We start from the raw sequence: 13,363 nt of genomic DNA on the forward strand, positions 1-13,363 counted from the left end.
ACTGTCGCTAGGAAAGCACTTGTATGAAATGTTTAAAGTACTAGAAAAGGGATTTTTAGCACTTTTTCTGTTACAACACTAAAGTCTTAATTTATCTTCAGTCTTAGGTACTGTAAGTTTTATGGTGATTGCTTAAAAATATAAAACATACAACATAATATGGGGTCAAATCACATTTATATAAATATTGTCTTATTTAAAAAAGACCATAACATTTTATACCTTGCAAGCGATTACAAGTGATTGCCTCATTCTCCCCACTTCATTAAGCATTTCAGGCTTAAGAATTTAGAATTTGAGAGGAGGTGAGGGGAAAATTCCCCAAAATGAAAATTGTGTCAGATAATTTTAGAAAAATAAATCACTAGGAAAATGGGTAGGGATTCTCTCTCCCTTTAAGTCTTCAGGGAATGAGCAGTATTTAGAATCTTTGGCTGAAATTCAAGCCTTTTTACTGTGTAAATTTTTAATATTAATTCACTGACATGCTTTTTACATCAGAGGACTGAAAATGGATCTTAATGTTTTTAAGTTGTGGAAGGGTATATTTCTAAAATGGGGGGGACGATTAACTAGGTTAGTATACCAGCATTAGTAAGTTTAAGGAATTTTAGTATGTAATAGCAAAGTGTTTGATTAAAGTCTAATCCTATATTGCTAGTCAAAATTAGTTACATTCTGATCTAGGAAAGATAGAGTCATTGGGTATTGCTATGCTGTGCTGTCAAAAGACCAGACTAAGGTAGAAACCTTTATCTGACTCCCACATGTTGCTTGTTCTGATGGGATGTATACTCTACAGCAGCTTACTGCTGCTTCGCGAAGAAGTGTATAAACTATACATTTGGAGTGTTTGCATATAATTCTTTATAGCCTCCACTTTAAAGTGTCAGACATTGGTATTTTATCAGTCCACGCTGTTGAATACAACTAATGTTCTTAGGAATCCAACTTGTACACACTGTTTAAAAACCCTCAGGGACAGTTTACACACTATTCTCACTCAATTCAGGTACTTTGATGCTATTCTTAAACCTAACAGTGACTTGTATTTTTCTGTTTTGCTTTTATTTCGACGTGCTGGTAGCACATCCTTGATGAATGTCAACTTAAAAACTCAGTTCAGGTATCCAGGTATAACTCAGCCAAACATTTTAAAGCTGCATATAACTCTCCAGCACACGGTGCCTCACACTCTTATAGTGGCATTCTATATATTCAGTTATTACTACTGAGCAGATAATATGGGGGTTCCTGTTAACAGTGTATTTAAAAAAGAAAACAAAATGTGCGTCAGTGTATAGCCAGCACATGAAACATACACATAGTTAAACTATATATTTTTAAATGCCACTAAATAGCCAGCACAATTAAACAACATTCCTTGCTGCTTCTGAAAAGTAAAACAGATGCAGTTCCTCCTTGATGTGGCTCTTGCTTCTTCACCATACTACTACTAAATTCAAGCACTGGTCCTTGGGTGTCTGACCTCTACATTCTAGTTTATGCAATGTCTTTAGAGAATTCTGTGCACTGGCCACTGTGATGGAACCATTGGGCCAGGGGTGCTCTGAGTTTATTAGTAGTGATTCTGCCAAAGGTGGTGTTGTAACATGAGTATGTAAATGTCAAAAACTTAGCAGAGGTCTGGGTCTGCATATCAGCAGACGATTTTGTCAATATATTTTGTAGCATCGAACTCCTCAGTGACAAGTTTATTCTGATGCAAAGTTCTAATTCCAGTGTTTTAGCCCTCTGCATCTTTAATGTTGAAACTTGTCGACTAGAGGTCTTTATTCATAAATATTCCTTTTGTTTTCTGTAGAACTGTCTGCAGTCAACAAAACAGATTATTCCTCTGCTTTAATATTTGATATCTTACATCTAAAAGGAATTCTTCATATATAAACCCATAGCCTTTGAAGATATGGAAAATGGCATCTTTCAGATTTCTAGAAGTTCAAGTGTCATGCAACAAAACAGGAACCCCCTTTACTCTTATGGACCTCATTTCAATATACTGTTTACAGTTTGACGGAATTGTATAATTTAATATTTCTCTTGTACTGTAGTATATATTTATTTACAGATTTTTTTGTACTGTGTGATTTGAACTTTTTGTTCCTTGCTATGATCAATGTTTATGTAGTAGAGCACTTATGATCACAAATTAAGTTTTTTGGTTTGATTGCACTACATTAAATTTTTAATGCAGTTCTGATTTTTGACTGGACTAAAATAAGCTGTGTCTTAATGTATGTGATGAGTACTTAAAACTTTAATCCATGTGGTCCCCTTTTTTTTGCATTGTATGTCAAAGCGCTAGTTCTTTCGTGCATGTGTAAGATTTAATGGTTCCATTGTATTATTTGACCATGACATTTTGGAGAAACATTCCCAGCTGTAATGTTGTGTATGGTAGTTCTCACTGGATGCTAGACTTTTCAAAACCACTATTCTTCTAATAAATTTGTTGTGAAAAACTGTTTTAAAAGTTTGGTATCTACTTCTTAAGATTTTAATGCTTTTTTAAAAATCCTCAAAAGGGGTAAAATTTCAAAGTGTACTGTAAATGAACATGATAAAGTCAGTAGTTTCTGATAAATCATTTCTAAATGAAATCTCTTAGATAATGAGAAGTTGCTGCTTCAAAATCGTGCTTTAGTACTTGGATGCAGTTCTGCCTCGTAACTTCTGGCCTTTAGTAATTTGATATTCCCCTGCCTCAGTTCTCTTCGTTGGCTTATTCACTTAAAGAATATTTTCAGCTAAACCCGATATGTCGATATTTTCATAATATCTGTTTGCTGGACTTAGTTTTTCATAATTTTTTAGAGGAAAATTTTATGTTGAGATTGCTTACTAAAAAGAATAATGATTTGCTGATTTTTGTTTGCTCTTGAGACATAAGTATGAAAACAATATTGTCAGCTCATGAAGGCTGTTATAGTAGTTTTGGTTTTTCGGAGGCTGCTAGTACTTCCTTTTACCAGGAATAAGAAAAGGACATTACAGGGCAGGGTAAAGCAGGTTACAGTTGAGAGTATGAGAAACATGGGGTGTGTTATTGTGTTATTATTTACTAATTATTGTATTATTTTCCATACAAACAACAATCTATTTTTGCCACACCCTGTGTATTGCTCAACATTTAAGTGGTGTGTTTTAGAACTAGATGTATAAAGATGTTTTATATAATAAATTGATTCCTATTGTAAGTAGACAGGGGAACAACTGGTTTAAAATGACAAAGATTAGAACTGATATCAATATATTTAAACCTGCTTTTTCAAGGTTATACATGCAATTAAAAGTGATCTCTGATCATTTCTAATATATATTAAAAAATAATGCTATTGTTAGCAGTTGGTCTAGATTATCTTTCAGTTAATTTCTTATTTCTTTGGTTGTCTAGCTGTTTCTGCCTTTTTGATCTGATATTTATGAAATTGGAAAATTACTCAGTTACGTCACATGACCATAGAGCATTTTTCTGGAAAAGTAATTGTTATTTCTTAGTAAATTTTAAAGCTATAACTACTTGTTTCTTGTTATTATCTGTTCTAAACTAGTGGCCTGATCAGTGAAGAAGGATTACAGTCTATTGAATAGCATCTCATAAATGAATTTATTTTAGTAATCCTATCTTCAAATTGATACCTAGCTCTTAAATTGTTAGGATCTTTTTTTAAAAAGGAGTTATTTCTTCTAATCCAGAATTTTCTTGTCTGATTCTCCTGGTACTTTGGAATTAATTCAGGGATCCTTATGTCTTAAGGTGTAGGAACCAGAAATTGCATAAGGGAAATGGAGTGGAAAAAATGGAAAATAGTATTGCTTTCTGCCATTTTCTGAGTTGTGGAGTTATTTTTCCCATGTACTGGATTTTTCTCAGCACACACTTGTATTCAAATGTAAAAACATATACCCAAGTCATACGATGTTAGATTTTATAGCTTAAATAAGTGAAAAATTCACTGATAGAAAGTATGTATTTACTGCTATGGCCAGGTGGTTCAGTTGGTTGGAGCGCTGTGCTGTCCACCAAAAAGTTGCAGGTGTGATTCCCAGCAAGGGCACACACCTAGGTCGTGGGTTGGATCCCTAGTTAGGGGTGTGTGCAGAAGCAGCCCGTCGATGTTTCTCTCTCACTTTGTTTCTCCCTCTCCCCCTCGCTCTCTCAAATCAATAAAAAAATAAACAACAACAACATATCCTCAGGTGAGGATTTTTTTTAAAGTATTTATTAAGTAACATAGTAGATAACCTTGCTTGTATTGAATGTCCATTTTATCATTATTTGCTTCCAAATGGTAAGCATTTTTTAACACAGAATCTTAGTATATTCAGTTTATAAGTTGTTGGACTTGGTTGTTTTGGGGGGAAGTGGTAGTGCGTATCAAACTTCATTTACAGCTAAAGCAGACGGGCTTGTTTAGGTATTTGGAAAAGAAGAGTTCTTAAGACATTTTTTTAAAAAGCTTTATTAGTATATAATTAATAGTCTAAGCCATGATTTTTGTTAGTTAATTGGAAAATAAGCAAAAACATATCAATGCATAAGTATTAAATCTTCCCTAGTAGATTTAATAGATTTAGTAGATGGAGCTTTTTATAGGCATGTAAGAATACTCTGCTATGGTTTCCTGACTAATAGTTCAAAATGTTAGCTGTACTCTTCTTGCCACCCTTATTTGATCAGCAATATGGAGTGAATGATAAAGATTATTTGGTACTTGAAATTTCTTTTAACTTGGTATATACTAGAAAGATCACTTGGCTAAGTGTAGGAGAGCAGGGAATTGTGCACATATCAATAGTGTTTAATCATCAAAACTTTAGTTTTCCAATGAAAGAATTTGGGGGATCGTCTTTAATGTGATTTTAGTTAAACTCTCATCAAATGGTAGCTCTGCACATTTCAAACAGATAATTCAGATCCCATGTAGAACAGCTTAAGGTATTCATTCCTGTGGCTATTAAATGGACTTGAGACAGTTGGCGTAGAAAGCCTGGCACTGTAATTTAAGCTAGATAGAGACAGATTGAAAAAGTAACCAGCATAGCAGATTCTTACAAGGTGCTAGAAAGTGGTGAGTCTGTGTAGAACGGTTTTTCAAACTGGATCAACCAGTTGTGACCTATTATTTGATTGTAAGATCAGTTTAGTGGGTCCTAACCAACATTTTAAAAAGAAAAAAGAATAAGAGTACATAGCATATAATAAGGGTAAATACTATTGAAAGTTGTGTGTCATCATACACACAGAAACTGCTATGTACTAGGTCACTTGGTAAAAAGTATTTCTTGTTCTAGATTGCAGTCAAAATCAAATGGCTTTTGAAAGCCATTATGTAAGCCATACCTTTCATCCCAGTTTTTCTGATACCTTGGAGAGAATATACTAGTAACCTCTTGTGTGTTTAGAGTTAGGACGGTCAGATCTTCAAAATTCCCTCTTTCCCTGCCTCGATGATTTGAACTCACACTGAAAGTTTATTCTTTTTTCCTTCTGTTGTGTCAGAATGTTTCCTCCGTCATTTTCAATTCCCTTGAAAATACCTTAGGAAAATTATTTTCACTATGTAGTAACTTACTGGGTTCATTTATTCATTACTTCACTTATGCCTAAGATGAGCTGAGCCCCAAGTTTAAGCAATGAAGCTACCAGATTAAAAAGGACACAGTCCTGGACCTAGAGCTGGTTCACAGCCCACAGAGGAGGTAGCCGAGTCACTCGTTACTGTGCAGCATAATGCGGTGTAACGAAAGACAGAAATCATGAGAGCAGAGTAAGATATCAACAGCCTCCAGGGAAAAGTGCTAAGGAGGATACAGTATGAACAGTAGAAGTTGACAAATTTTATGCAAAAAAAAGTGACGTTGGATTTTAATCTTTGAGAAGGTGGCACTTCTGGGTAATATGAAGCAAAGTCTAAAATTAGGGGAAACTACTGGCAGGGAACTTAGACTATAGTTTCCTGCAAGGGAAGTCGTATCAGTGTGGTTGAACTGGGTAGTGTGTTGGGAGCAGGAGAAGTCATGGAACTAGGGATAAGATAGAGGTAGGATAAAGACCTAAATTGAGTATGTGTGTATGAAAGTGTAAGAGAGAGAGAGAACATTTAGTTCCATTTTGTCTTCCAATATTCCTGAGTAAAAACTTGAATATGCAAATGATTCTGTTTGGGTCACCCCATTTCAGTACATCTCCATCAGTGGCCTTGAGTATTTTCAGAGAGGGAAGGTAGGATGGTTATAAAGGACTGTTAGTTCCAAAAGCACCCCTGAGAGAATGATAGATATGAAAGTATTTTGTTTAGCCCTGGCTGATGTGGCTCAGTGGATTGAGTGCCAGCCTGTGATCCAAAATGTCACCAGTTCAATTCCCAGTCAGGGCACATGCCTGGGCTGTGGGCCAGGTCCCCAGTTGGGAGCATGTGAGAGGCAACCCATAGATGTATCTCTCACATATCAATGTTTCTCTCCCTCTCTCTGAAAAATAAAATTAAAAGAAACAAAAGGAAATGAAGCATTTTAAAAACAAAAGTACTTTGCTTATCCCTATATTTTAAATTGTTAAATATATATGCCTCCTCTAATATGAGGGGAACAAGTGAGAAATAACATTAAATCTTGTATAAGGTATCTTAGGAACCTTTTTTAGCATTTTACATTTTACAAAGTGGTCTAGGTCCTTTCATCACAGTTATTTCTTAAGAGCGCCATTACTGTGTCTGTTTTCCGTGACGTACTATATGGCAGCACAAGTAGAACTTGCCACTTCTAAGGATCATACCACAGATTTGTATGATTTCAAAGATGGAGATGAACCTCAAGAACATCCCACAGAAGCATGAAAAACTCAGGATACTGTCAAATATCTGCTAATTTAGATATATAGTCAGCTAGCTTCCCATTCTTTCACTCAGAAACTAGGAATTCTGAAGTACTAAATGTCTGCATGTCTTGCCAGTCTGTGTCAGCTCGCCATGCCTCCTTTAATCCCCCTTCTGCATACCCTGCCCTGCAAGGGGACAGTGTTTTTGTTTGAGTTTATTTGTATTGTTATCGGCATTTTTATTATTACAAAAGAAGCGCGTTCCCATTGTCGTGGGAAGCTTGTCTGGCCTCTGACTGCTCTCAGTCCCGCCCCAAGGAGGCTGTGCAGGCCCTCGGCCCCCGCGGGGCCCTGACAAATGTTTCTCTCCCTGCGCCCCTTCCAAAGAGCATCATGATACGGCGCCCTTTCCTCTCGCTTGGGGAATGAGCACCTCTGCGTTCTGCTTCAGCAGCAGTGTTCTTTTAGCCCATCATGGTCCTGGTTATTTAAATTGTAATTCAAGGGAGATTTCCCCCAAAGAACGACATAGATTTTAATCCTCTACCTGGCAAATACAAAAGAAAAAGGAAAAAAGGTCAATCTCACTGGCTTATCACAAGCTTTCGTGTAAGCCTGACCTTATAAAATGTCAGTTGTATGCCTTTAACATCCAGATCTCTCTTTAGTCTGGTTGCACTAATTCAGGAGGCTAGCTGTGACAGATACGCTTTTTCAGTTCAAATCGCCCTGGGAAGAGGTCTGTCCCTTCTTTTCTTGAATTATTTCTTAAGGTCTATCTCAGTGTTTTCTAAGAATTGGTTATAATACTCATTAGATTAACAGTTGAGGTTTGTTTTCTCACCAAATCAGTATTATATCACTTGGGGATGCCCCCCCCCCGCCACTTCCAAGAACTATCATTTTTTAAATTTATGCCATTTAGTCCAAAATTCATGTCTTTCACAGACTCTGAACCTCCTCCCACCCAATGTATTTAAATTAACTGCAAATGGAATAGATTTAGTCTTGTGTGTATATTCCTACCTGGGATGATAGAAACAAAAATTAATTTGGTGGAGAAGGGAAAACCTTTCAGAAGTAAAGAGTCTGACAAAGTGTCCATTTTGTAGACTCATTACGTCCCCAGTGAAGGGATGCTCTGATTTTCTGCTCACCAAGTGACTGATTATGTTTTGGCTTCCTGGGCGTATTTGCCTGTAGGGTGAAAATACATTGAGTGGACATGAGAATCTTGATAGTTATGTTTTTATTGTAATTTAATAAATTTGACAATTGGGTTAAATTGAAGAGAAGTGGGCCTTACACTGCTCCTGTCATATTTAGATCTACTGTGAATAATACCAGCTTTATATCAGGGACAGTAAGCCCTGAGATGCAGGCAAGCCAGTGGGCTGTGGCTGCGCGCGCAGTCAGCGCCCTCAGAGGCGCCTCTCCTTTCCTGCATTTTAGGTTATCAATAATTTTCGAGCCTTTATTTTGCCCTGCTTTGAGTGAACTGGGTTAAGAACACAGTAAACTTGGAAAGCATTTCAAAGGGATTGCATGTCTTCTGTTTTAGGTCAGTAGTTCTTCACTGTTGTTTCACTCCACACCAGCAAGACGCCACGTTGTCAACAGCGGTGGTGGCTCACTGAGGCTAGGACTCACAGGGCGAAGAGATACGCGTACATTTGATGTGCACGCACCCTCTCCCATGATTCTGATGTCTGGGGGGCAGTGATTCTCTTTAACCCTGTCCAAATTCAAATTTACATAATTTGGTCACCAACCACCTAGAAAATAGGTATTGAACTGCCTAATTTTAAGGGGTCACTTTCTATTCTGTGGTCTTACAGACTTTATTTCTCTCTTTTCTCCGTCACCCTTGCCTACCCTTACACTATTTCTTCTAGTTCAGTTTCGTGGAAAGAAAACTTGATTGTTCCGTAGTTTAGAGGTCCAACTATACGTGGCTTTTTCGAGAGTGAAAGAAGAAATCTGCACAACCCATGCCCACCTTGTCCGCCACACATCTGTACACACACATAAATGTATACACACAGAGACAAAATTTTGTCGTAGCTCTTAGAATATTCCTGTCTCTAGGTATGGAAGACAGACAGATGTGAAGTAGCCAGGGGTGGATGCATTCCCCAGTATAGAGCAAAGGCTTGTCAACAGACCTACCGAGGCCCTTGAATATACTTATATATTTGGTGTTTACTTAAAAAGATTATAAGTAAGCATTTAGGGAACATAATTTCAGATTACTGTTTGGCAAAACAACATACACACGCAACCACCCTCTTACTGCATTAAAAAGGGGGACTGATGCTACATTTTTATGTTTTGTTACATTTAAAGAGAAGAATGAAGCTGAATTAATTTACAGCTCTTGACTATTTGGTCTCCCCTAACATGGTCTCTAACTGTTTCTCCCCTTCTGTTTTCCTGTGACTCCGTTTTTCTGCTATTAAGATCGGCTCCCAGCCAAACATCACTTACGGTCTCTAATGATCTTTTCCAGTTAGGAAGAAGATATTTTGGTTAACAGTGATGTTGAATTTGCCATCAAACAGTTTTATTGGTAGAGAACAGATAGACTACCTGAATCCATCAGCCCTAAATTCTAGACTCGAAGTTGTCATTTCCGCGCTCTGCCACATCTCTGTCTGATCCGTCTTTTGCCCCAAAATAACATAAGCATTGACCATCCACCATTTATATTAACCCCAGGAATGCTCTCCTCAGGGTATGTGAGTACTGCAGTGTTGACAAAGTAGGTGAGTTCTGCTGTGTCTCAGCTCTGCTCTAGAAAAAAACATCATCGAGTAAATCATTAAAGATAGGATTGTGAAACGTCCTTCTTAAACTTTCTTTCAAAGTTTTTATGAATATTATCCTTTTACTGCACCCTTGAGGACTAGGCATTTAAGACCGTATAGGCCCTTACCCACCAGGGAAACTCAGAACTTGTCCAGGTAGTTAGAAATCAAGTTTCCCTCTTCCTACAGCCCTTTCTTTCACTTACCAGTCCCTGGAATCTTACTCCAGAATCTTACTGCTCATAAGTGGTGGTGGTGAAGGGGTTCAGATTGATAAGTAGTTCACTTAACTGTTACAGTGAGTCCTGCTGTTGAGTGGAAGAAACATGAAATCAAAACAAACGATTTCAAAATCTGCGGTAAACTGTCGTTCTTGTAAAGATCTGACGTCGTCAGATGCAAGGGACGCCCGGTGGCTGGCTGCAGTGACCGAACCGGAGCAGTGCTTCTCCTTTGGTCCAGCCGGGCAAATGGTCTGCAGGACAGCAACTCACAGTCTCCGGTCACCCTGCTTACTGCCTGAGAGGAGTCTAAATCGCGTAAATTATAAATTTAGGCTCCATTAAAGGCCTGAGGCTATTGGAAAAATTGAATAACTAAAAGCAAAGGTAAAGACCAGCACATTAAAACTCAGGCAAAACTGGCTAGCACCCATTTTTTTTTAACATGAAAAAATTGTAGTAGAATTAAACTTCAGGACGTTGAGGTTAATTTTTTTAAATTAAGTATTCAAATGATACGAAATTAAAATTTATTTAAACTTTGGTCCTATTGAGAACATTTCTGGAGAAAAACAAGGTAGGAAACTGGATAATTTAGAGGCACAGTCAAAAGTGATTTTATTACTATAGTTACAAAGTTAGCTATTATAACAGTGCCATCTAATGATGCCTGGACAAAGGTTAGTGTTAATGCAAAGGTTCTCAGACCCAAGTGAGGCTGCTGGTGGGCCCATGCCTGTGTGTGCAGTTGCCACCCAGACATCTCAGATTCAGAATCTTACAAACACCTTAGCTCAGTGTGTACGGAACAGACCTCATCAGGCAGACACACCCTGGCAGTCACCAGCCACCAGCTTCATCGCCCTTGTTCCTATCTCACTACATGGTGCTGCCCAGGAAGAACACCAGAGGCATCCTTGGTGCTCCCTTTCCCTCCCCTCTTCCTTGCTAAGGAAAACAAACAAACAAAAAAAAAAAAAACAGAAAAACATGAAATATGGTCGCCACGTACCCGCAAATAGCTTGCATCTGCTTAGAAAGCTAAGACAAAGACAAGACAAATACAAGACAAATTGAGTCAGTAAGACATACAAATCATAGAATAAATATACAAGACCCCTTATACTTGCCAGTGAGTTTTATGAAACCACTATGGCGTAGGGGTTCAGGAAAGCATGCAATCACCGCAGGTAGAAATTGTTTGGTGGTAGCCAAGGGTGTTGTGCTTGCTCTGATGACCAGTGGTTTTCCAGTACATCCACCCTGACCCTTTTTACCAGGAAAACACACACACAAATAGTCCTTTGTTGGTGGCTCTTACTCTCAGGCAAGGTTGTGATTTTAATCTTTTCATTTCCTGAGCTCCCCCAAACCACTGCTGTAAATGCCTCCTAAGGCTGATGAGCCTGTGCGCCCGCCTGTCTGGTACTGTTTTTCAGCATCCAAGTGCTATTCTACAGGGTTCCAGGTTACAGTTCCGTGGGTACGGATGATGTTTCTTTGGTGTGCCTTGGTGTGAAGAGCCCAGATCCCCTTACCATGGTCCCCAAGGTCTAGTCTAGCCATGGTGCCACAGTCATTGCTTCAGGGTTGGTTGCATGGCCCTTAGGAAAACCTTCCAGTAGTTGAGAATAACTAAAATATTGAAACACTATTAAATTACTGAATTGTGAGACCGCAGCAGATCCAAGTCTTACAACCATAAAGGAAGTTAGACACCAGTTGTGGAGTGACTACTATTCAGTTTTTAATTCTGTGTGAGCATCACTTTAGAAGAAAGCGCTTGCTCAGTTGCCTTCAGAGCTCTCTGTCCTCTCACTGGGCAGATGCCTGGATGTCATGAACTCCAGGCACGTTGCGGACCCCGGGCACTGCGGCCCGCTGCCAGGGCACAGCCTCAGGCATGAAGCAGCGCCCTGAAGATCTGCACACTCTGGTGGTGACTGTGCTCCTTGAGTTGGGGAGAACCATTGATCTCGCCAGTTGTTTCTACAGTAGGGTTCCGGGATGTTTGTTAATCTTTCTCATAGACCGTTACTATCTTTGTGTCTTTTTCATATATTGCTAAAATGCATTTAGAGTAAATTTTTGATACATTGAAAAGGTAGTAATGTAAAAAGGAAGGAAGGGAGGGAGGGAGAGAAGGAAGGAAGAAAAAGAGAGAGGAAGGAAGGAAGGAAGGAAGGAAGGAAGGAAGGAAGGAAGGAAGGAAGGAAAAGGTAGTTATGTCCCACTTATTTGTAGTCATCTATCTCAGAAACATCAGAAACATATCCAAACACCAAAAACTGAGGAATAAAGGCCTCTGAGCAGTCCAAGTTGCGGTTAGAAAACCCATGCACTGTACTCAGGAAACTGTTCCTCGAGCCTTCGTTCAGAGCCTGCTCACTTCGTGCAGCGAGCGGAAGTGCTCCACAGAAGGACAAGCAGGCTCCTATGACACACAGCGTCTCCACTGGGAAGCCAGGGAGAAGAAAGAGTTTCGTGAAGTACAGACTGCCACTGTGGCTTTAATGTAGTTAAGCAGACAAACTCAATAGAGTAGCCCCCAAAACTATCAATATATTTCAGTTTAGTATGATAAAAAGCATCCCAATACTAATAATAGTGTAAATGGTAATGACCCTGAGTCATTAAAATAGAATAAATTGTGTTCAGAGGAGGATATAATTTTTAAAAGACTTCCACCAAAAATATTTAAAATTTTTTAAATGTTTGATACTTGAAGGGAAATTTTAGAAAATTCATTTCTTCAGGTTATAAAATATTAGTGTGCATTCCCAATCTCTAAGTTAATTTTTATTGAAGCATATGTAATGTGATTGGCTGACAGTGATAATGACTTGTATTTGTGTAAACTTTGTAGGTTTTTCTTTGCAGTCATTCTATGTGGTAGGTGGGGACTGTGCTCTACTAAGACCCAAAATGGTTAAGTGTTCTGGCCAGGGCCATCCAACTCTGAGCGACAGCAGCGCCCCACCACCTCACAGTACTGTCTGTGTCCTGTGACAGACACAGGCACACTTCATTTTATTGCACCTCACAGATGTTGCTCTTTTTGGTGGGGGTGGGGGTGGTGTTTGTTTGCTTTTTTGTTTTTTATCGATTGAAGGCAAGACCCTACAAAAAGATTAGGACTTGCTGTATATTTCAACGCTTCCTTTATTGCAGTGGCCTGAACCTGCAGCATTTCCGAGGTGTGCCTGTATCATCCTTTTGGTACCACCTTACAGACAGAGCCGCAAGGCACCTTCTGGGCGGGACCCTTCAGCAGGGGCCTCCTGGCATCTCCTCAGACTACACCATCTGCAGCTGCAGAGTTTGCATGAGGAGTTTGTTACACTCCTGTGTACTTCCCGTTGAGTGCTAGAGTTGGAAATGACTTGACACCCCCTCCTCACCTAAGGGTGCCACGGTGACTTCCCTGTGCTGAGGGGAGGAAACAATTGCTATGCTCACACGGCATAACCTTTTGTCTGGTAAAGCAGCTTTAA

The 13,363-nt window shown here is 38.9% G+C and overlaps 1 protein-coding gene across 12 annotated transcripts in view; it reads left to right on the top strand.

Moving 5' to 3' along the window:
* LCOR (ligand dependent nuclear receptor corepressor) overlaps positions 1-13,363 on the top strand; it is a 134,259-nt gene that overhangs the window by 104,749 nt on the left and 16,147 nt on the right. The window lies entirely within an intron of this gene.

This window comes from Phyllostomus hastatus, unplaced genomic scaffold (assembly GCF_019186645.2).
Source record: "Phyllostomus hastatus isolate PE091 unplaced genomic scaffold, TTU_PhHast_1.1 phas_scaffold_1066, whole genome shotgun sequence".
NCBI classification, from domain to species: domain Eukaryota; kingdom Metazoa; phylum Chordata; class Mammalia; order Chiroptera; family Phyllostomidae; genus Phyllostomus; species Phyllostomus hastatus.